General features: G+C 38.7%; 1 protein-coding gene across 3 annotated transcripts in view; it reads right to left on the bottom strand.

Moving 5' to 3' along the window:
- The window catches only part of THADA (THADA armadillo repeat containing), a 318,133-nt gene that overhangs the window by 195,014 nt on the left and 98,624 nt on the right, over positions 1 to 24,495 (bottom strand). The window lies entirely within an intron of this gene.

Here is a 24,495-nt window from a genome sequence, read left to right as displayed (position 1 = left end):
CTTAGTTGCTCCACAGCATGTGGGATCTTCCCGGACCAGGGCTTAAACCCATGTCCTCTGCATTGGCAGGCAGATTCTTTTTTTTTTTTTTTTTTTTTTTTTTAATAGGGAAAAGATCAGTAATCTTTTTTTTTTAAATTTATTTATTCATTTATTTAATTTTTTTTTTTTTTGGCTGCATTGGGTCATCACTGCTGCACGCGGGCTTTCTCTAGTTGCAGTGAGCAGGGCCTACTTTTTGTTGCGGGGCGCAGGCTTCTCATTGTGGTGGCTTCTCTTGTTGCAGAGCACAGGCTCTAGGTGCGCGGGCTTCAGTAGTTGTGGCACACGGGCTTCAGTAGTTGTGGCTCGTGGGCTCTAGAGCGCAGGCTCAGTAGTTGTGGCGCACGGGCTTAGTTGCTCCGCGGCATGTGGGATCTTCCCGGACCAGGGCTTGAACCCGTGTCCCCTGCATTGGCAGGCAGATTCTTAACCACTGCACCACCAGGGAAGTCCCAAAACGTTCTTTATTTTATGAAATGAGCCTGAGAAGTGGGATGTTTTGTTTTTGAATTTTATTTTATTTATTTTTTAATACAGCAGGTTCTTATTAGTTATCTATTTTATACATACTGGTGTATATATGTCAATCCCAATCTCCCAGTTCAAGTGGGATGTTTTTTAATGTCCTTTTTTTTTTTTTTTTTTTTTTGGTTGGTTCATGAAGTCCAAACGTCTGGGTACCATTAATCTATATTATCCTAACAAACAAAACTATTCAAACAAACTGATCTCCCAATCTTCAGCGTTTACTCCCAATCCAGCTTCAGTGTGTTCTCTACACTGTGGCCAAAATGATCAAACTAAAACAAATTTAATCCTATTACACCTGTGCTTAAAATACTCTCCTTGCTCCTGTGTCCTCAAGTTGGCAGACAAGGTCCTCACCTCATCTCACGCCACGCCTCCTTGCACACAGCACAGCAATCGTGTGTTGTGATGACTCACTGTCACCCCCAGACTTCTGCACAGGAGTGGTCACCCTCTACCTCACCTGCCCTTTCCCAAGTAAATATTGCATATCCTTTTGTTCAGCCATTATCTTTCTTGCTCTAGGGTGTCTTTCTGGATTCCCTCAAGCCCAGATGACATGTATCTCCCACGTGCCATTAGAGCAGCAACCCTTCCTTTCCTCACTGTAGAACTTGACTTGTAAACTGATAAATATTTACTGGGCTTCTGCTATGTGTCAGGCACTGCTCTAGGTGCTGGAGATAGAGCAGTGAATGAGACAAAGATCCACCTCCAAGGAGCTAATATTCTAGTTAGAGGAAACAGATTAGAAATCAAAATTCAAAATAACAGAGAAGTGAAATATTTGGTGATAGCTCATAATTGTATCCCATGAACCTGGAACAATGCCTGGCTCCTAGCTGGTGCTCAAAAATTATTTGTTGAATGAATAAACACAGGAGTGTCAAAAAGCAGTATACAAATGTGAAGGATTGACTACTGTGTGCACTGGGTTCAGACTGGCCTATTAAAATCTCTTCTTAGAGTGTGGCCCAAGCTTTCAGAAGCCTTAAAGCATGCTGTGTCAGTCACATCAGGGCATTTGCTATTCTGAGAGTTGGTTTTATACTTCGCAAAAGTAATAATTTTGCCAGTAATTTTTAGATCAAATGAGTTAAGCACTGAAGTCTCAAAAGTCCCAAATTGGCACAGCTTGCCTCTTCCTCAAACTCAAAACACAAAATTAAAAGAAAGCCAGTTCCTTATATGGTTCAGACACCAGGATGCTGGCTTCCTGCTACATCGAAAAGGTTCATAGTGGAAAAGTCAATAACTACCATGAACAAGGACCTTGTCAGATCACTGTCAAGGCATAATCCCCACCTGAGTTATAACCCGCTGAAGTGAATTAAAGTCAAGAAAGTAAACATTTAATGAATAATCAGTTGCCTTTGGTTCAAGAAAGGTCTTAGAAATAAGCTTTCCTTTAATTAAGAATAAAAGTACCCCAGAAAGCTGAAATGAGATCTGAGGAACACTCCACATGGGTCAGCTAGTCAGCATAAGAAAGAGTTGGCAGTACCCAGGTGAAACTGCTCCAGAGTGTGACTGTAACACCATTCTGTTCATGCAAAGATTTGGAAAACAGATTTTCTGGACAGAACTGGGCCTGACATCTCCACTACCAAGCTGACAAGCCAAAAAAATAAACCTGGTAAAAAGGTACCCAGTGGTTTTGAAAATAGCTCGCTGTCTCTACTGACTGCTAATGATCAAGCCCTGGGCCTAGGCATGCACCAATCAATCAACCAAGGGACAAACATGTGCTTAAAAGTAAGCTAAGTGCTCTGGAGGACACTAGCACATAGAAGATAAAATTCTAAGCCTCAAGGGTTTAAAATCAAGTTTAAAAAATTAGACAGAAATTAAAACAAAGCATGATTGAAGGACTGGTGTGGTAAGAGCCAACAGAGTGGCATAACCTGGCTCTGGAGACCAAAGCAGAGGGGAGAGCCTCCAAAGGGATGCTCAGGGAAGGCTAGTTTCACAGGAGGGAAGGCAACCAGGAGGCTGACAGATTTGGAAATGCAGAGGAAGAGAGGTCCTGAACTAGTCTAGGTGACTCCTGGCCTTGAAGGACAGCTAGGAGTTCCCTTTCCCAGGGGCGTGGGGAGCTTGAAGGAGGAGGAAGTATGTGCAGGAGATGGGGCTGCACGAGGACACCATGGAGGTAGAGATTGTAAGGCCTGCCTGAGGACAAAGGAAAAGGCTACAGCAAAAAGCTCCTCCAGTAGAGAGCAGGTTGGAAGGCCCTGAATGCCAAGCTAATGAATTTCAACCAGATTTCTCAAATACTGGAAAGCTACTTGAAGTTTTGGCCAACGAGTAACACGATGAATTGTGTTTAAGTCTGTCCTAAATAAACATTTTTACATAAGTCTACACTGCCCACACAATAGAATTAAAAGGGAGAATTTTTCTCAACAATGTTCCAAAAGTTTAAAGACCAGCATGTTTTCATAGATATTTAAATAAAATCATATCACTGTGACTAAGTTTTAGATCACTCAGTAAATCACATATACTTGAGTAAATGCAGCAACCACTGAAAGGTTCATTTTCAACAGCACTGAAAATGACTTTTTAAAGACAAACCCAGTCCTAACTACACCTTACTTCACCCTCCCCCCAAACCTGACTAGGGTCTTTATTTTTGCATAAAGCATTACAGATTTTCTTATGGACCTGGAAGGAAGAGCTGTTGGTCATCAATCTGGATGGTGCGTATTAATAAGGTCTTTGTTCAGAAAATTTAATTATAGGTTTGATCCTTGGACGAATGCAAAATGAAAATATTGGAGGGGACTTTCCTTCTGCTAATCTGCCAACTAAGCAGTACCATGGACTTTCAAAACTGTCCCTGTGCACATCATTTGGAGAGGCGGTCTCCTCCCTGGTGTCTGGGGCATGGCTGACCCCAGTTTACTCCTGATGGCTTCCCTGGCCTGATCTTGGGCTGCCCTGTGCCGCTCAACTTCCAACAGAGGTTCTGCAATCAAAGGCCCGAGGATGCGCAAATGTAATTTGGGCCGTTTCATACCTTTTAGAGGCTTGTGCCTCAACAAAGGCGACATGACTGCACTCTCACTGGCTCCAGACGACCCCAGGACTTTCCCACCTTTGACCCCATAAGCTGTGTAGACGGAGCCCAGAGTTTAAAGCCAAGCTTTAATCTACCCTCAAGTTTACAAAATGATTTTACTCTGACAAGTGATTATCTGGGGAAGGCTGCTGAATATGCTGAAAATGCAGTGTTCGAGGCTGCATTTTATACTTTGATTATCATATAGATGCTAGCACTTAAAACCTGTATGGTGACAGAGCATAACTAGACTTATCATGGTGATCATTTTGAAATGTTTAGAAATACTGAATCACTATGTTGTGTAACAGGAACTAACATAGTGCTGTAGGTCAATTATACTTCAAAGACAGGCAAACAGAAAAACTCATAGAAAAAGAGATCAGATTTGTGGTTACCAGAGGTGGGAGTAGTTAGAATTGGAGGAAGGTGGTCAAAAGGTACAAACTTCTAGTTGTAAGATAAATAAACACTAGGGATGTAATGTACAACATGATAAATACAATGAACACTGCTCTATGTTAAACATGAAAGTTGTTAACAGAGGAAATCCTAAGAGTTCTCAACACATGGAAAAAAATTTTTTTCTATTTCTTTAAGTTTGGATCTCTATGAGATGATGGATTTACTGAACTTACTGTGGTAAGCATTTCCTGATGTATGTAAGTCAAATCATTGTGCTGTACACCTTAAACTTATACAGTGCTATATGTCAATTATATCTCAATAAAACTGGAAGAAAAAGCAAAACATAAAAAGATAAAAATAAAAACTATAAACAAGGAACCAAATAAATAGCAATCATATCAGTTAAAGACACTGGATTTTGAAAGTTTTCTGAGCAACTATGAAAGCAAGGAGAAAACCTGGTTAATAAAAGACCTGCTTTCTAAATCTTAGGACATGTTCAGGCACTCTTCCACAGAAAGTCTAAGATTCCTGCCAGTGTCACAACAGGAAAAGTTGCCAACCAAAAACTGTCAATACGAATGAAAAAGTATAAAGAGAATTTCCCAAAGTAGTAGGGGGGAACAACAACTGCCTGGAAATCTCTAAATCAGTCCCTCCAAAAGCACTGTAGAGTGAGGGGAAATTCTCTAGTTTAAAAAGTAGGGGAAGCTTTCCAATTTAAAGTAAAGTTAAATAAAAAAGTAAAATAGAAGTTAACAATCTCTCCAATGTATTAAAACATTCAGATTCCTAGAGAAAAGCAATATGTAAATATAACGTAGAGGAATTATTAGGGCAACATTTAATTGAAAGATGAAAGAAACCAAATGATCAACAGATCATTTTGGAAACAAGACCGAAGGACTTGGGTTTCTCTTAATTTCTGCCATTCTTTCATTACTGAGCCCTTATGCTTTTAGAGGCACTATGCTTGGCATTGTGGGAGAATACAAAGATGAATTTGGCTTTCAGGTCCCCTCAGTACAGGGACGGGGGAGGGGGTACCCCAAATCAAAATCATAAAACACACAACAAAAAGCCATCCCTTTCTGAAACCTGCCCTAAATGTTAAAAGCCATTTTCAGTTCAAAATGCAAAGGTAACTCTTCCCACAGAGAGCTGATTATTTGGATAGAGACATGTGGTAAACATTTCCTAGGGAAGGAGAGAATGAACAAAGGTCACAGGTCAAAGTCAACTGAGAAGAGCTGCAACATCTCAGCAATTTACAAATTTAAAGGAGAGCAACAGTTTGAAGGGTGGGGATAAACACACCACCTCCATTCATTATAAACTGAGAGTTAAGAGAATCTTTTCCTTCTCTGGGGTGAATACCACAACATCTGTTCTCTTGTCATAACAGCAGCTAAGTTGATTTAAGAAAATATTCTCTCTCTCTCTTTTTAAAGCTGTTGGTGCATAATTACACGATTTCTCTTGAGCCTTGGTTTCCTTAAGACGTGTTTATTCTGCACATCTGCTCTCCCCATACCTGATTACACAAAGGTATCATAAATAGCAAACCAACAGGTATAAAGAGACCAGCCCTCAAAACAGATCAAAGCAAACAGCCCGTGGAGTCCTTTGGAAATCTTGGCTGGCGGCTCTTGTAAATAAAAGTGCTTCTAAAGCAGAAAGCATTCAACTACCGTATTTATATAGGACGTGATTGACAGGTCAGTTATTAACTTCATAAAAACACAGGCAGTGTTAACTAGCAAGAATGTTTGTTCTAGCTGTTCTATCTGAAGGAAAATGAAATCCAAGATAGAATGGCTTGCTCTCTGTTTCTTTTAAGTATTTATTTTAGAACCGTGCAGTATAAAAGAATGTTTTTTCAAGTCAGTGAACTTAAGCTATTTTGCTTACTGTTCTGGAATTTAAGTATGTTGTTATAATTCTTTAGAAAACAAATGTTACATTTACTGAAGGCAAATTCCAATGGTGCACCATGATCTTTTCAACCCCTTTTTTCAAGAAAAAAAAATTATTCTTTTGAATTACTAAAATTTTTTTTAAAGTACATTAATTAATGTTTCTTCCAGTAACTAAAGTATATCAAATCACAGAATCAAAGAGCAGGGTTTCCTCCCACTGCTCTAGAAGAAGGCATGTATGTGTTTCCTGAATTGCCTATGGTAGCAAGTCTAAAATTTGCCAAAAGGAGATAAGAATAAACCGGTCTGTATTTCATTAATAATATTCTGAGGGCTTCTCTTTATTATGAATACATTCTGTTCGATCATTCACTTCAATATTACAATGCAGTACCTTTTATTTTTTTAATTCTTTCAAAAAATAACATCAGTTATATGCAGATATATGGTCAGGAAATCTTCAAAACCCACTTCTGTGTGCAAGGACTTTCATCCTTGAGGCTTAATAAAGTTAATCCCAACCCTATCCCAGCGGAAAGTAACACAAATGTCAGCCTATGTTTCTCCAACTTGAAGAGCAACTTTATAATAGATTTAAGCAACTCTATGGCAAAGAAATTCAAAACCTTGCATCTATCCAATCTATATAATCATTCTTCTATGAAATGATTTTCTTTTAAAGTAACAAGGAAGAAATACAAGGAAAAGTTGGGAAGAAAAAAAAACACCAAATTTTGCTTTTTTGAATCAATCGGCCAGTACTTTTAAGACTGAAATTATATAAAGTTGGCATTTCCCAGCCAAATAAATGCTTATGAAGTGGACTGTGTGTTTATGTGCATGTTTGTTTATACATGTTTAATATTCTCAGGACTGAGAGTTCTTCCATGTAAACATAAGTTTTGTTAAATGCCTCTTCAATTAAATTTAAAGGCTATTTGTTATCAAAATGTTTCACTCTTAGCGGAGGCTGTCATTATGAGAGCTAAATACCAAACACAAGAGCAAACCAAAAATCCCCAGAAAGTCCATCCTTGCTCATCAGTACGTTTAATGCACCACAATCCTGTTTTCTTCAGCACTCCTACCAGCAACAATCTTTCAGAACACAGAATTCTTACGAAATAAATACTCAGCCTTAGAACATGCCCTGGCCTCCTCCACTATCCACCCCTCCCCCTTTCCCCCCGCAGGACTATATTTTCAAACTAGAATATTTGTTTTGACAGACTTCTGCTTGCTTAATTCTCTGGCAAAGGATTGCTTGTTGCGCCCCTAGCCAGTAATGAACATTTTGCCAGAAATATGCAACTTTTCGCACAACAAGAAGAGGGAATTAAAACAAAACAAAACAAAACAAAAAACTGCCAGCAGAGACTTCCAGAATTGAAGATAAAAGCAGGCACGCTGGATGAACAGAATCCTTTCCCTTAACATATCATAATTTCCTCTTGTTTTCCCTGCTTCTCGCTATCAGGAGGAAAACCTTCATTTGGCATTTTCACATACCTTCTCTACACTATATAAAGCAATGAGAAACTATTCCCTAAATCTTGGTTTCTAATTAAAGAATCACTTATCCAAATGAAAAATGTAGGTTAGCTAATCCTACTCAGAGAGTAAATCTCCAAAACAATTTCTTAATAATAGTTTATCAGGAAAATTAAAATCCATTGAACTTGTTTAATCCAGTGGAATACTTCTCTTTCACGATTTTTCCAGTTACACTGAAGGACCTCACACTCAAAAACTTAACAGTGCAACATGGCTCCACCTTCCCCCTCTGGGCTCAGAAGGGTTGGGCGGGATATCTCACTCACGGCAGAGAGCTTAGGGTGTGGGTGAAGTGCCTCTTTCTACAACTACCCAGATTCTTGGGAGGAGTGGCCCACAGAGTAGATTTCCTGCATGGGTGGAGTCAGACACTTTCCAAAAAAACAAAACAAAACAAAATACTCATGGACCTTGAAAGGGGGGCACAGGGGAACTGACAAACATGTCCCAAAGAATATCAGACTGTCGAAATAATCTCTGCTGAGAGATCCTCTTTCTCCACACATCATTTAAACAGTGATGCCCCCAGGAGCCTATCCTCACCCGTCTGGGTTCTCTCATTCACTTTCTGGCATAAAATACCATCTCTCACGGACAACTCCTTTGTCCAGCCCAGAGCTCATTCATATGCTCCAGACCTAGGATATTGGACTACTTGATGAGTATGTTCCATTGGATGTCCCTCAGGCATCTCAAAACAGATACAGTAACTGAACTCAGTATCTCCCCCATCCATCACCAATCTGTTTTTCCTCCTAAATCTTCACCTCTGTAAATGGCACCATCAGCCCCAGACACTGTCCCAAGCCCCAAATCTGCCATCATCTCATTATCTTTCCTCTTCTGTGGTCTCCTCATTTTTCATTAAATACTGTTAAACTGACTGTCTTAATATCTCTAATCAACATGCCCTTCTCCACTGTCCTTGCCCACCCTCTTTCTGACCTGCACTCACCTCTCACCACCCAGTTTATCCAGAGTTTCCCAAAGTGTGTTCCTTAAAACATAGTTCTTCGTAAACTACTCCATAAAAAGGATTCCATAATTCAACATTTTAAGCGAGTAACTATACTGTGACTGGAAAGTCACAATACCTATCAGCATATTAGAGTCTTCAAGAAATCCTGCATTGAACAAACGTGTTCACACCAACCTTTTACCACTGTCATCTGTCCTCCTGGTTCCCTTTTCTTCCTCTACTGTTTTCTTGGCTAACTTCTTATCCTTCAAGCTCAGGCCCTGATTCTTATAGGAAGCCTCCTCTGACAGCAGGTACCCATTCCTACTCTGCGCTTCCAAATCTCTCCTTGCATGCCTCTATACAGAACATTCATGCCAACGGTGTGTACTTTCCTGTATGTCTCCTTCCCTTGACTGTGAGACCCTTAAAGGAAAAGACTTTGACTCATTTATATTTCAACGCCTAGCACATTACCTGGCGTGTAGCAACGGGTGAATAAACACTGCTGAGTAAATGAATGGCAATAATAGCAAAATGTATTATTTACTCTATGCCAGGCACTCAGTCCCCTTGCATGTATTAATTCACTTACTCCACCCCAAAGCCCTGTGAGGTGAGTGCTAGTTGTTTCCCCCATTCGATACATGTGGCAACTGAGGCAGAAAGAATGAATAAGTTTTATTATTTCTCCAATATGATCTTACTTTCTTATCTCCAGCAGGGTAAATACCAGTAATTTTAATCTACTTCTTAGGAAAGAGGATGTGATAAAACCAGTGGAAAGCTGTTTGGCAGGACATTGTTACTTTTAGAAATATTGTATATTACAGAACAAAAAGCTTTAATGTAATGGAAAAATAACTGGATTAGGAGTCATATCTGAATTTGACCACCAGCTCTGCTTCATACTAGATATGAGACATGTAGCAAATTAATAATATAAATTCCAAGTGCGTTATTTAGAATGAGGACAATAATACTTACTGAGTATTCCAAACAAGGATTACATGACATAAGTATATGAAAGTCCTTTGCAGCTTTTATGTTATAAAGTTGGGTATACTGATGCTATTACCTTCACAAACAATACAATGGAATGATATCTGACTCCCCATATACCAAGTGTTTATAATTGATTACTGTATATTTTTAATTTTTATTTCCCTTGTGGATAAACTGGTCCAAATAAGTGGAAAAGTTTTCAATCTACATAGAGATTTCTACTGAAAGTTTAAAAACTTTCTACTAAATTGAACCAATCAAACTACATCTGTTTTGAGGCTCACAGTATAAACTGGGAAATAACGAAAATCACTGAGAATTAATAAAAAAAAATCTTGACAAAAGTCTTAAAAATTTCAACAAAACCATGACCAGCACAACTGACTAAATTATCTACACTGTAGAGACTGTCTACACTCTACTGTCACTAATGGAATCTTATATAATATAACCAGTGCTCTCAGCCCTACAAACTATGAACAGCTCAATAGATAAATCTCAATAAGCCTCCACATCAAACAGACTGGAAGAAATCAAAAGACCGCTGAGCTAAGCCAGACCAGGCTGATATTTTGGTTTATTGGTTAACTGTTATGTTTGGAAAGGCATAAAGCTTAATTGCGAGGCTTGAGGTGTATGTCAAAAATGCCTGACTTAAGTAGAAATTCTGATCATAGCATCTGTCACTAGTTAAAAATACATGGAGCTCTTTATCCAGGATGTTTTTTGTTGTTTATATTTTCAATAAATGAAAATAACCCAGTCACATGGTGACTAAATATGAGTCATTGTTTCAGCATTTTGAGAAGGGTTTTTAAATCCCAGGTGTAAATTAGGGAGTAACACTGTTGTTAATCCAAGCCATGTGAAAGTTAAAAAGGGGGGAAATCTGGTTTAGTTTATGACTTCTTGTGGTATTAACCATAGGTTTCTCACAAATATTAATGAATACAACACTTTGAAACACTATATGGAAAAGTGAAATCCAGTGGTGTTATTTGGATATTTTTACCATTTTCTACTGAATAACTAACTCCATTTGGCTGAACAAGCAACAAAAGTAAACATTTCTTAAAGGCCCTAGGAGAAATAATTTCTTCTAGCAAAGGTCCAGTAAAAAAACAGAAAATGAGGTCTTCATCACTGCCTTGCCCTCGTTTTCACTGCTACCAAAGCTACTCAGCTATACCTAACCAATCTGTATTTACACAGTGTGCTTTAGGATATACATCAAACTTAAAACACAATCCCTCCCCTTAAGAACTTGGAATTGATTTGAGAGTACCTAACTAATTCATAAGAAGCAGTACCAACACAAGAAAGAGACGGCACACATCATTTGGGGTACAGCAGGAAGAGGCCTAAGGAAATGGAGACCAGTGAGTGCTGGGATGACCAGTTTATTCGTTCAGTTAATTTAAAAACAATTCTCACTGAAAGAGAGCCTCCTATACACCAAGCATCACTACACCAGGCCCTTTATGAGCATTACCATGCTTACTCCTCACAGCAACTTGGGAGGCAGATCCTAGTATCATCCCCAGTATACGATGATGCTGAGATAAAGAAAGTGAGGCTCAAGGGACTAAACTTGCCCAAAGTTAGAGCCAGAAGTTAAATCTAGAGCTGCCTAACTCAACATGCATTTTCTTAGCAACATCAATAGATCATTTCTTTGCCTCCTATGTAAGGCAGACCCTTTACAAGGTACTGGGGCCAAAACGGGCACCAGACACAGGCCCTGCTCTCAAGGAAGCCATAGTCAGGTCAGGGAAAACTTCCTAGAGGAAAAAAGATAACAGGTTGAATCTCAAAGGATGGGAAAAATCAGCATACGGTAAGTAGATGAGAAGGGACAAGCATTTTAGGAGCAGAAAAAGCATGAATAAAAGCAACAAAAAGGAAAATCTCAAAGGAATGGTAGGAAGATTAGCTTGATTAGAGTATATGTATTTGTTGGTAGAAGTTTAATAAATATTTGTGGGTTTGACTAACAGGAGATAAGGTGAAAAGGGCAGGTTCAAATTATATAGGGCCCTGAAAGCTAAGCTGAAGAAAATACAATTAACCAACAAATAATGTGGGCAAATGTTCAACCTTATTAGTAAGAAAAGCAATATAAATTGAAACAACATGGTAATTCCCCCCCCAAACACATTCTTTTAAATTTGCATTAAAAAAAGAATAATACCCACTACTAGAAAGATTATATGTGCTGGCAAATTTGTAAATTGATATCTTATTTAAAAGAAGTCTGGCTATCAGTTTCATGGAATGTTTATATTCCTTAACTCTGCTTCCATTTCTGATCATTTATCCCAAAGAAATAATCCGAAAAACATGGGCAAAGCTAAAATGTATGAGGTTATTCCCTGTACCACTTTGCATAGTGTGGAAAAATAAGATGGACTGTAAATGCTCAATGGTAGAGAGTTGGTTAAAACAAAACAAAAGAAGGTTTAACAAAAAGCACAAAGGCTGGGGCTTCCCTGGTGGCGCGGTGGTTGAGAGTCCGCCTGCCAATGCAGGGCACACGGGTTCGAGCCCTGGTCTGGGAAGATCCCACATGCCGCAGAGCAACTGGGCCCGTGAGCCACGGCTGCTGAGCCTGCGCGTCTGGAGCCTGTGCTCCGCAACAAGAGAGGCCGCGACAGTGAGAGGCCCGCGTACCGCGATGAAGAGTGGTCCCCGCTTGCCCCAACTAGAGAAAGCCCTCGCACAGACACGAAGACCCAACACAAACAAAAATAAAATAAATAAATAAATAAAATTAAAAAAAAAAAAAATTAAAAAAAAAAAAAAAAGCTGGAGGAGTAAAAAAGGACTTGCTCTTTCCTGTTAAAAAAAAAAAAAAAAAAAAAAAAAAAGCACAAAGGCTAATCAAAGGGGCAGAGACCTTAGACCATGGGCAACAGAGAACAAATGAAAATTCCTGAGTAAGAAGGTGACAAGGGGAAACTTTTTCAAGATTAATTTATCAAGAAATCTGACAATATATAAAAAGAATCTGAAGACTAGCTATATTACTTTGTTGCCAAGAAATCACACCAAGGAGAATCTATCCATAAGAAATAACCCTACATGTTAAAACACTTCCTAAAATAAAGATACTCACCAAGCCATTATTAAAAATATTTTAAAAACTAGGAGAAAATTAAATATTTAATAGTAAGAGAATTATTAAGTTAACCATGATTTGTCCATCATAAGGAACGTTACTTAAAAATGCTAGAGGGACTTCCCTGGTGGCGCAGTGGTTAAGAATCCGTCTGCCAATGCAGGAGACACGGGTTCGAGCCCTGGTCTGGGAAGATCTCACATGCCGCAGAGCAACTAAGCCCGTGCGCCACAGCTACTGAGCCCGCGTGCCACAACTACTGAAGCCCGTGCACCTAGAGCCTGTGCTATGCAATAAGAGAAGCCACTGCAATGAGAAGCCCACCACAATGAAGAGAAGTCCCCGCTCGCTGCAACTAGAGAAAGCCCACGCACAGCAAGGAAGACCCAACACAGCCAAAAAAATAAATAAATAAAAATAAATAAATTTTAAAAAATGCTAGAAAGAGTGGTACACAAAACCAAGAAAAATCATTACATTTCAATTTAATTAGGGGTGGGGGCAAGAAGAGATTTCCAGAGAAAGAAACCTCCATAGAAAATGCCATGAATCCCCTGGAATTCAACTTTCATGGGTGAACCAACCAGTTTGGCAGTGCATGGCAGCACAATGTTGAAGGCAGTCAGGGCTGAAAACATGAAGAAAAAGAACAAGCAAGTATTTGAGAATGATATGCCCATCTGTAGAAAGGGCTACAACTTATAAATGATCATTTGGCAATTGAAATACGTTTTCCAAAGACATAAATATTATAAATGGTGGCACTGCAGATAACCCACAGAAAATATATTTACTTCCCCTTTGAAACACTATACTTTTACAATGATAAAATGTTAAAGCCTATGTTATTGCAGTATTAGTAACTAATCGAAGCAAGAGAACACCATTGAAAGAGAAGTTCTCTTTCACTTCCCTAAAATGTTGACGCTTAAGGAAAATTAAGTTGGCTTAATTAAAAGCAGAAAGGAGACAGAGATGATGACTTGTGGTGTGTTTCTGGGAAAAAGGGGGCGTTCACCACCGTCAGAGGCCAGTGACACTGTTCTATTAGTACAGAGAATTTCATTTCCAAATACAGATAGGGGAGGCATATCACTAATACTGCCCTCTTGTTTACTGGTCATGATCTGAATCATTGCTTGTCCCACAGATAGAACAAAGGCAAGATAAAGAAATGGTCGCATGAGTCTTTCCTGCCTAAATGGTAGAAGAACTGGGATGGGAAGGAGGAAGGGTCTAGAAAGGATGAGTGTGTGAAAAGTGTGAGCTCTGCAGAGGCGCACTTACGCAGTGGCAGGGAAGAGAGGAAATGGGAGGAGTGGCACATGCAGGCTCTCCCCCCAAGAGAGAGGAAAGGAGCTAACAGAGTACTCATGGCTTTCCACCTTGCATTACAGTTGAGTTGAAGTCTTAGCTCACTTCTTCCACTATTCTTCAAATACATAGACCATATTTTATAAATGTCTATACTCCTCTCAGTGCTCAGTCTTGAACGTAGTAAGCATGTTTGTTGAATAAATGATGAAGAAAAAAAAATGTTGGACCATCTAAACAGACCACCAACTATAAAAATGAAACCAGTGGCCTAGAAGGAGGGCTTGGATTGTAGGGCGTGAAAATGGGGATCAAGTGAATTAAAGGGAGGAAGTGTGTAACTGACCATTTATATGTATCTAAATCAGTTGTTCACAAGAGTCATCATAGAGATAAACAGAAGAAAGACAAAGATGTATTAGGAGCAATGGATGGCTCTAGGAATGTGTTTATAGAGTAGAAAATTCTAGGGCTTCCCTGGTGGCGCAGTGGTTGAGGGTCTGCCTGCCAATGCAGGGGACACGGGTTCGAGCCCTGGTCTGGGAAGATCCCACATGCCGCGGAGCAACTGGAGCCGTGAGCCACAACTACTGAGCCCGCGCGTCTGGAGCCTGTGCTCCGCAACAAGAGAGGCCGCAACAGTGAGAGGCCCGCGCACCGCGATGAAGAGTGGCCCCCGCTCGCCGCAACTAGAGAAAGCCCTCGCACAGAAACGAAGACCCAACACAGCCAAAAATAAATAAATAAATAAATAAATAAATAAATTTATTTAAAAAAAAAAAAAAAAAGAAAATTCTAGACCTCCAAGATTTAGCACCTGGATCAGACTTATTGATCCTTGTCAAATGTAGCCAGTCTGACCCCATCTTCTGCTGAGCCGGGCTGGTCTGCCCTGACCTAGACAGACTCTTGTTCCACTTCTATAAAGGCAGTTTGTACAGAATAAAACGCTAACAGTTTGGAAAGACAGAAAAGAAAAAAACCTGGCAGATAGAGAAAGAGAGATTGTTCAAGACAGTTGGCCTAATTTGAATTCAGAGGCCCCGACATTAAAATACTATGCTCAATTTAAATAGAATAGGGATTTTGGGTTAATTAATTAAGTACCAATTCCAATAAACTTAGAAAAATCATTTGACTTCACACCATTTGGCCCTACAATAACAAAATCAATGTTGTAATATACATTGGTCAAATTCCAAAGTGAATTAGAGTTTATAATAAAAAACAATGTTAACATTCTGTTAGCTTGTTAGAGATTAGCTATGAATCAGGGAGATATTTCATATTGCAGAGCAGCATTTTCTGACTTAGAAAGTCATTGTATTTTATTCAGCATCTCTATTTTAAAGCTCTACAAAACTTTTTTCATGTGTGAAGACAAAACTTTGTTCCTGAGCGAGAATTTTATAATGAAGGCTTGCCTTCAGAAGCGAATTATACAGAACAACATATCCAGACACTTTTATTACGTCATATCTTTTAAAAATTATATGGAGGAATTGCACAAATAAAGGAAAAAAATACACTTTCCTATTAGGTTAAATACTACATATATTATTATTTATCTTCCTAACATTTTCACAGCTTTTGAGATAGCCTAGAAGAATGTAGCAGCAGACATCATTAGTCACCTAACAAAAATCCATTCCCTCATCCCATCCTTCCTTTAACAGTATTTGACTTTGGTTGGGTATTCACCCTTCTCTGAGTAGTCATATGTTTCAGGGAGGGCTGACACCAACCCCAGATCCAACTGGAGAATCCTAATTAGTCTAAGCTAATTATGGTGGATCCATTTCCCTTGTCAGGGATAAGCTGGGGCATACTAAGATGTTAACTCTGCCAAAAAGATGTTAAGGAAAGTCTGTAGAGTGTGGAGTTGACAGCATGGGAACACATACAAGAGGTGGTGCTGTCATTCTTAAAAACAAATAGGGATGCCACAAGGCCACTGAATATTGCATCTACTACATCTAGATGTGATGGCTGGAACTGTGGCCATCTTGAAACCATGAAGGACACTTGCCTGAGGCCAATGCCTTCACATCCAGGATTGCACAGCAAAAAACTGAAAGAACCTGGGTCTCTGATGACATCATCAACCTGGAACGAATCAATCCCCCTTAAAACTTCTTGGTTATATGTGAGATAATAACTTTTCCTTATTCTTTAAATTTTGATTTGGGTTTTCTGCTACTTGCAGCCAAAAGCATTCTAACTGCTTCAAGTCTGAATTATTTCAAGCCTCTGTTTAAATATTAACAAATGAAGCTGTTATTTGGGAGATGAAGGACAACAACAGGGTATGCTGCTAGCAAGACATACAGACCAAAGGTACAGAACTCAGCCGTCCTAGTAGATCCTAAGGCCTTACCTATTATATTTCAGAGCTGGCTACTGTTCTGTTCCCCTCTCCCTACCTGCCTTTCCAACACACACACACACACACACACACACACACACACACATACATCACACCCTGATGGGCTTGGTACTGACCTTGCTGATCAGTTCATCAACCAGGGTGTAGGCCCTATTTCCCCCATTATCAATGATCAAGGCTTTGGGAAAATGGACGTTATCTTCTTCTGACAAAATGGTAGAAGAAACTGATTTAGGATATAAAGTTCATTCTCCCAAAGAGGCACTTTATTTATGTATTTTAAATTTTTAAAATAAATTTATTTATTTATCTTTGTCCGCGTTGGGTCTTCGTTGCTGCACATGGGCTTTCTCTAGTTGTGGCGAGCGGGGGCTACTCTTTGTTGTGGTGCGCAGGCTTTTCATTGAGGTAGCTTCTCTTGTTGCGGAGCATGGGCTCTAGGCGTGTGGGCTTCAGTAGTTGTGATGCGCGGGCTCAGTAGTTGTGGCTCGCGGGCTCTAGGGCGCAGGCTCAGTAGTTGTGGTGCACGGGCTTAGTTGCTCTAAGGCATGTGGGATCTTCCTGGACCAGGGCTTGAACGTGTGTCCCCCTGCATTGGCAGGCAGATTCTCAACCACTGTGCCACCAGGGAAGTCCCCAAAGAGGCACTTTAAATATAAGATTTTAAAAGGTCTAAAATTATGAAATTTTCATTGATTCATATTTATTTACCACCTACTACATGCCAGGATACCATTTTAAATTTATATCTGGTGGACCTCCCCAGATAAAAATTCCCCAGATATAAGTTCTTTAACTTGGGGAAATACTGCATGTTATATCCCACTCTTGAAGAGACACAAAAACCACTGTAGCATATTAAATGTTCTGAGAAGTCCTGTCATAAAGAAATTTTTATTTAATCCAGCATTTCCAAAACTTACTTGACTTTACAATTTACTTTTCACTAAATATCTTTTTAATATCTTAAGGAAGCTAGTAATCCTTAAAACATAAGGCATATTCCCCTCTAATATAGCCACTACTCAATTTAGAAGTAACAAAAAGAATAAATGCTGAAAAAAAACCATACCAAGCTGGAACCGAGCTTTAATAATCTACAGAGAGTATCAGTTATTCCTAAGTAACTTTCTTCCAGGGTCTTGCATCATATTCTCCAATACTACCAGCGGGGGACACAGAATGCAATCACTTCTCAACTGATTCCTAAAACAATGCCTTTATCATGGAATACTCCAATACTAAAACTTATAAATGATTCATAATGTTGTGTAAAATTCAAACCAGTCTCCTTGGCTTGTTTTACTCATTGATATAGCCCCAGAACATGGTTCAGTGCTTACACAGAATAGATGGTCAGTGAATCCTTGGCTCTAGGAATAAATGACTAAATGGATGAACGGATGAATATTTCCATCATGTGCTTTCAGTCCTGGTCTGGTTTATCTTCTAACTTTCTCAGACATATACAACATGTGTTCTAATCTCGATATCTTTGTTCATGCCTATATAACCTTATATGCAACATCCTCGTCTTTACCCATTCAAATCCTACCCATTTTTTCAAATCCAGATTAAGCCTGACTCCTGCACAAAGCCCAACCTCATCCTCCTCTGACCCCCTCATCCCCTGACAATATCAGAGTTTGATACTCATTTTTCCTAAGCTAGCTCACATGTTGGTCTTCTCTCTCAGTAAATGATAAAATCCTTGAAATCCAAGACCATGTCATAAACTACTTTTGTACATATTAGAGTGGCAAGGCACATAGCAAATATTCAATGAAAAAATTTTATTGATTGTATTTTATTAAAAGTTTGGTGTGTAACAAGAATAGTTCAAAATTCCTGGAATTTCTAAACTATCCATTACTAAAATCAATAGTTATAAGGACCAAGTTCTGAATAAAGAAGAAATATTATCCAAGTTCTAAAGAAACTGTTCCCTCTGGTTTTAACCTCTTTGACTCCATTTTCTCATTTGGAAAAGAGCTCTGTGGTATTTCTCTACAGGTATTGAATGAGCAACAAATACTGCTTGTAAAACCACTGATAAATGAAGACTTTATCTCAGAGTCCTGGAAGAAATCCTGACGTCCTAAATTATGTAATCCTGGTATTACATTATATTAGTCTGGTTCTTATAAAATGTAAGCTACAAAAATACCAAAGCTAAGAAAAAATATTTACTCATGCTTTTACTGAGATGCAGAAAGAGGATGCACGCATTGCCAAAATTCCATAGAACATGCTCAAACTAAAGCAACAATGCCTTAGTTATTAAAGAAGGCAATGGCCTGAAGCAGTACTTAGGAACAAAGATTACTTCGTCCCCACAAGAGTCAATATTTAAGAACACAATGACTAATTCCCACTTCAAGTTCATGAACATATTTCTTTTTAAGAGCTTCTTTTTGGTTAAAATTTTTATTTGTGGTTTTCCTACCTGTGATCCATGAACCTAAGAATGAACAAAAACTTGAAACATGAAACTCTCCAGTAGGCCAAAGTGTCAGAATAGACTTAATTCTGATTTTAAGAACTTCTCAACAAGGGTTACACAAGACTTGTACTTAACTTCTCAGTCTCCAAGAATACACATTTACCTACTCTGCCTAAAGAACCAGATCGAATGTTCTGTAAACAACTGTGGAAGACGCATGAATGATACCTCCAGACCGTATCAAAACACTGGGGCTCTTAGCTTAATTTCAAATTATTTGAATCCAAACTAGTATTATTGTTGCTAATAGAAACTCCATTTATAAATAATCAGCTAAAATTTTTAAATGTTCTAGTTGAGCTTACTGTAAGCTAAAAGTAACCATTAACTTTATTTCCAGCACTAGCTGTGTGACCTTGAGCACCTCAATTTTCACATCTGCAAAATGAGAATGGGACTGGATGGCTACTTATGTCCTCTCAAATATAAAAACTAATATAATAATGGTTATTATTATAATCCTTATTAAATATATGAATGAAAATTATAAGCAGAGATTTGGAAAAACATTAGGTTAAGCCTAGAAGACATCATACAATAGACAAAGATGATCACAAAACCCCCAAATCCTCTCCCCATAGCACCAAACTATCATCAAATACCAGAGTTTTATAGAGGTAAATAAATGGCTTACTGGCCACACTGATATCCTATTGGGGGTAATAAAAAGGTCTTAAAATCAACTTGCCACATGGAACATGTGAGAGTCCTGGCTCCACACTGAGACTTTGGTGAAGTGCCTCATTTCCCACAGTCTCAGGATGTAAAATCTAAAGCCACACTCTCAAAAGTGACTCACTGCTCATAAGGGGCTGTGTGTGCTGGTGGGTAAATCCGCATGTGCTCTGCAGATGTAGCTGGATTTGGGTTCTAGTTCTACCACTTTCTGGCTGTATGACCTCGGGCAAATAACTCAATCTCACCAACCCTAGTTTATTCCTGTGTGAAATTAGAATGACTCTATCCACTCTGCAGGGCTGTGATGAAGGCTAAAATAGACACTTATAAAGAATTTGGCACATGCCAAGCACGCAAATAGGCGCTAAGGATATGCCATCTCCCTTCACAACTTCTCCATTCCTTTTACACGAGTGGAACAGAGACTCTAGCGCCGCAGGTAACTGCCATATTCTTCTTTAGACTGTCCGTTTCCCTAGGGCCAAGAGTATGTCTGATTCATCTTTGGATCCCAGTGCCCAGCAGAGAGGGCCCAGAGTGAAAATGCAATATAAATGCTTGTTAAATGGAGAAGACGAGAACCCATTGGGTCTGAGGATGTTAAGGTTATCCTGGCCACAGTCAAAAGAAAATTCTGATCTTCAGTTTGGCCAAATAGGCACTTGCTACAAACTACTATGTAGTTCAAAGCAAATAAGCTATTCTGAATTCTAATAATTACATTCTCTAAAATTTAAAAACCTAGTTGTCCTACAGCTCCCAATTTCAGTTTTGAGAATCCAATTCTTTCCTAAACAATGGAGTGGGTAACCACAAAAACTTGTGGAATCTCTTTTCCTAGAAAACATGAAGAACAGGAGAGAAGCCAATCTGTCTGGAAACTGCTTCAAAATCTGTCTCTAAGCAGGGGCTAGACTAGACTAGATGTCGCTCAGAGGATCCTTCCAGACTCACACCACTAAGACGTTAAGGGAAATAACTAAAGCAATTCTCTGTTATTTGTACCCTGGAAAATAAAACAAATACAATTTAACATCTCCTAACATAGTCATTAGAAATAATTTTACTTGGACCTGGTGATCCTTTTACAAACATTTTCCTCTTAAACTGTATTAAATCATCCTAAGCTATTAATTTGAATATGAGCTCTCTCTAACAAGACAGAATTGAGATTGTACATAACACTGAAAACAAGATTATTATTCTTTTGTTCCTCTTTTTCAACCTACCTGTTTCCATGTACCCCAAATCTACTCATCCCCAAAGCTTTATAAGAAACACAGTCCCCCCAAGTGCTCCACTCAACTCTCCCACTAGTGAATTTCTAACGCAGCCATTATTCAGACCACATTGTGCAGCTGATTACTGTATGTTGTCTTCTATTTGTATCTGCTTCACAACAGATGACAATTCTCGTTTCCCTAGCTGAAACGTAAGCTCCTTGAACAAGGTCCACCTTTTATATTTCTCATGGACTCCTCCACCGTGTCAATATTGAGTTCATGACAAATGCTTACGAATTCTTATTGGCTGACTGATTTAAAATGAAGAGAGAACAAGAGCTATAGAACACTCTGTACACTGAGCACCTGTATGAAGCTTTGGCAAAGTCTAAAATAAAGCTTTTCAGACTACTACATGTATATTGATATTTGTCCTTTACCTGGGAATAGAACAGTTGAAGGTTAAAACAAAAAGGGGCTAAAGGGAAAGACCTAGAGTTAAAGATCACACTGGTTTAGCTCCTGCCCTGTAAGGAATGAGGAACTACCAAGGTGAGCCCACTCACAGTGCAGATGGAGGCTATTTTGGAATGCCCAGCACACTCCCCACATCACAGAGCTGAGTAGCTTCTGATTCTATCAATACAAAGGATCAATTACTCATTCTGTCGGGCCAAGCCAGTCCGGGGGTAATAGATAGAAAGGAAAGGAGCTTTAGAAAATTTAAATGTAATACCATTATTTAAAACAAACAAGTGAAACATGTTTTCTCATTCTTCATAATCCAAAAGACACATCTAGAACAAGGATAGTGAGCTCTAGAGTCCAATCATTTCAAGCATACTCGATATACTTATAAATGGGGAGGAGGCAGAACCTCTGCTCCTTTCTTTATACATGAAACGGGAACTTCTTGTCCCTACTACCAAGCAGGTACTGTTCTAGGCACTGGGAACATAGCAGTTTACCAAACTCATAATTCTAGTAACAATTACGTAAAGCCCAGCTTAGTATTTGATAGAAATAAAGAGACTTCAAGGATAGTCCAAATCGCTTATCTTAGAGGAGAAAACCAAGGCCCAGAGAGGTTAACTAATTTGTTTCAGTTGGTTATGGCGGGTCTATGGCAACAAAGCCAGGAGTAGAAACCAGATTTCTCATCTCTCATCTAGTAACAAAATTTGCTTATTCAGTAAGCAAGTATTTCTGGCCATTACATGCCAGACACTATGCTAGGCACCAGGCATACAAAAATAAGGATAAGATACTGACCCTGTACTCCAAAAGCACAGGGGAACTGTAAGACAATGAGATGAGTACAATAATAGAAGTGGTAACAGAGAAAAAGCAAACTACATCTCTAATTGCATAGGACTTCCAATATTTTAAAAGAAAATGAACTGTTACTAGTTTGTTTTATTCTCCCTATAGCCCTATGAGTACAGAACACAGATCTTATTATTCCTGGTCTATAGATGGAGAAATTGAAGTGCAAAGCAGGTAAGGGAGTCTATTAAGGTCATCTCCAGTGGTAGCAAAATGCTTAGAAACCAAGTCTGTTTACTCCAGGATAGACTATTTTTCCACTAGATGGGAAAGGCAGATGTTCTTTTTCTGTCCAGTTCCCTTCTGATCAAGAGCGCACATTTGCAAGACTGTGCGCAGAACAATCTGTGGCTGTGAAAGTAGACTTCACTGGCCTATGAGGTCTCATTGGCTGAGTTTAGTTATTCAATGGTTGAGTAACCAACCAATAAGACATCATTATTACTAGCATTCTTACAGTGCCCATGATACATACACAGAATAGAAGCAAAAGGCTCTGCCCACGGGGAGTTAATATTGTAGCGGACAGGTATATAAACATTTCACCCAAAAGTGACATAATTAAACAAACTACAGCTAGAAGAATCATTACAAATAATGGCAAGTTTAAGACATTAAAGGTTTTGCAGAGCAAATCTAGTGGGTGCTGCCGAGAAATATACTCTTTAAGGGTTAAACAAAGAACAGAAGCCTTGTATATATAATGATATATACTAACCTTCAGGTTATTGAAATAAAAACTCTTACCAAAAATGCTTATCACATTAAAAATAATTAACTTTTTAATACCTTCATTTCACTTTTCAGCTTTATTCAAGACAATTATTATGAATATTCTATTTCCCTCTTTCTAGGAAAGTTATATATTTTGTAACCTTTTCTATTTAAGAGGAATGAATTTATAATGGAGGTTCACATCAGCAAGCTGTGGCAAAGAGATTACAACAGTGTGGTTTCATTGTGCCATTCTTCCACCCTCCTTCAGATGCAACCTACATAAAATGAATCTGATCATTTTCTCCTGTATAAAGTAAAATTTGTATACACATCCAAGAATCACTCACTTCATAAAAAGTAAAAGGGAAAAAAAGCATTTCTTCATTTTCGAGTTCAGTTTTAAACATTAATTTCACTTGTTTGATAACCTCATATTTTATTTATGCACTATTTATCATGGCCTTATAATATGACCAAACTGTTTTAAACCTCAGCACTTTATTGAATTATTAACAAAGTAAGCAAAGCTAAAAAGAAACAAATATTAGTGATTTCAAACTAGTGACAGGAAGAATTTATTTAGGAACCAGCTAAATAGTAAAAATTACAATCAGCCTTTCAAAGGAATAATGTTACCATTATCAGAAATACAACTCAGCTAAAAAAAAAACTCTCTAGTATTTCCTTAGTATACTCAAGGAATTCACACTTACAGCCAACTGCTTTCCATTTAAATATTTATTGAATTTTATAGGGTGATAAATAGCAATTTAAATAACAATTCAGAACTACCAGTAGATTTCATTAGATTTACCAACAGTGCATCATAAAATTATTTCATGATATTTTCTCATTCCTAAGACTTAGTTCCATCACAAGAAAATATATTTTAATAAACAAGAGCTTAAAACCTGACTTAAAAGTGTGATCATCAGGGCCTTCCCTGGTGGCGCAGTGGTTGAGAATCTGCCTGCCAATGCAGGCGACATGGGTTCGAGCCCTGGTCTGGGAAGATCCCACATGCCGCAGAGCAGCTAGGCCCGTGAGCCACAACTACTGAGCCTGCGCATCTGGAGCCTGTGCCCCGCAATGGGAGAGGCCGCGACAGTGAGAGGCCCGCGCACCGCGATGAAGAGTGGCCCCCGCTCTCCGGAACTGGAGAAAGCCCTCACACAGAAACGAAGACCCAACACAGCCAAAAATAAATAAATAAATAAATTTATTAAAAAAAAAAAAGTGTGATCATCAACTTTTTTAGGCAGGAGAGGAATAGGGCCTGATTTATCTCTAGAGCATCAAGAGAAAGACCACTGGGCCAAATCAGATATAGTAAATGAAGTTAAGAAATGATTAAGCATGCAGCGACAGTGACATCTAGTGTTAACAACTGCAAGCCACTAGACTAACACTAAACCCTCCTAAGTGCTAAAGAAACAGCTATTCAAAGCTTCTCTTCTTTAAAAAACAAACAGAACTTGTTCATTGTATCTAAAAATTACTCATAATCAAAATATTTCAGTAAGTTTTTTTCCCAGACGTTAAAAAAAACCTTAAGAGGAAAATGTCTTAGAGAGTAAACATAACACCGAAGACCTAAAAGTAAAAAGCATTGTTTATTCTGTGTGACCAACATCCGTAACTGCTCCCCTTGGTTAGAGGTTAATGTAAAAGTAATCTGGGACATGTCCCGATGAGTGTACTATAAACATTTAAACTTCCAGTTACTATAAAAACAAAGATATTGCACAAGCT

Source organism: Balaenoptera ricei, chromosome 13, assembly GCF_028023285.1.
Source record: "Balaenoptera ricei isolate mBalRic1 chromosome 13, mBalRic1.hap2, whole genome shotgun sequence".
Taxonomy (NCBI): Eukaryota; Metazoa; Chordata; class Mammalia; order Artiodactyla; family Balaenopteridae; genus Balaenoptera; species Balaenoptera ricei.
The sequence above is the reverse complement of the archived record's forward strand: the minus strand, read 5'-3'. Positions and strand labels throughout refer to the sequence as shown.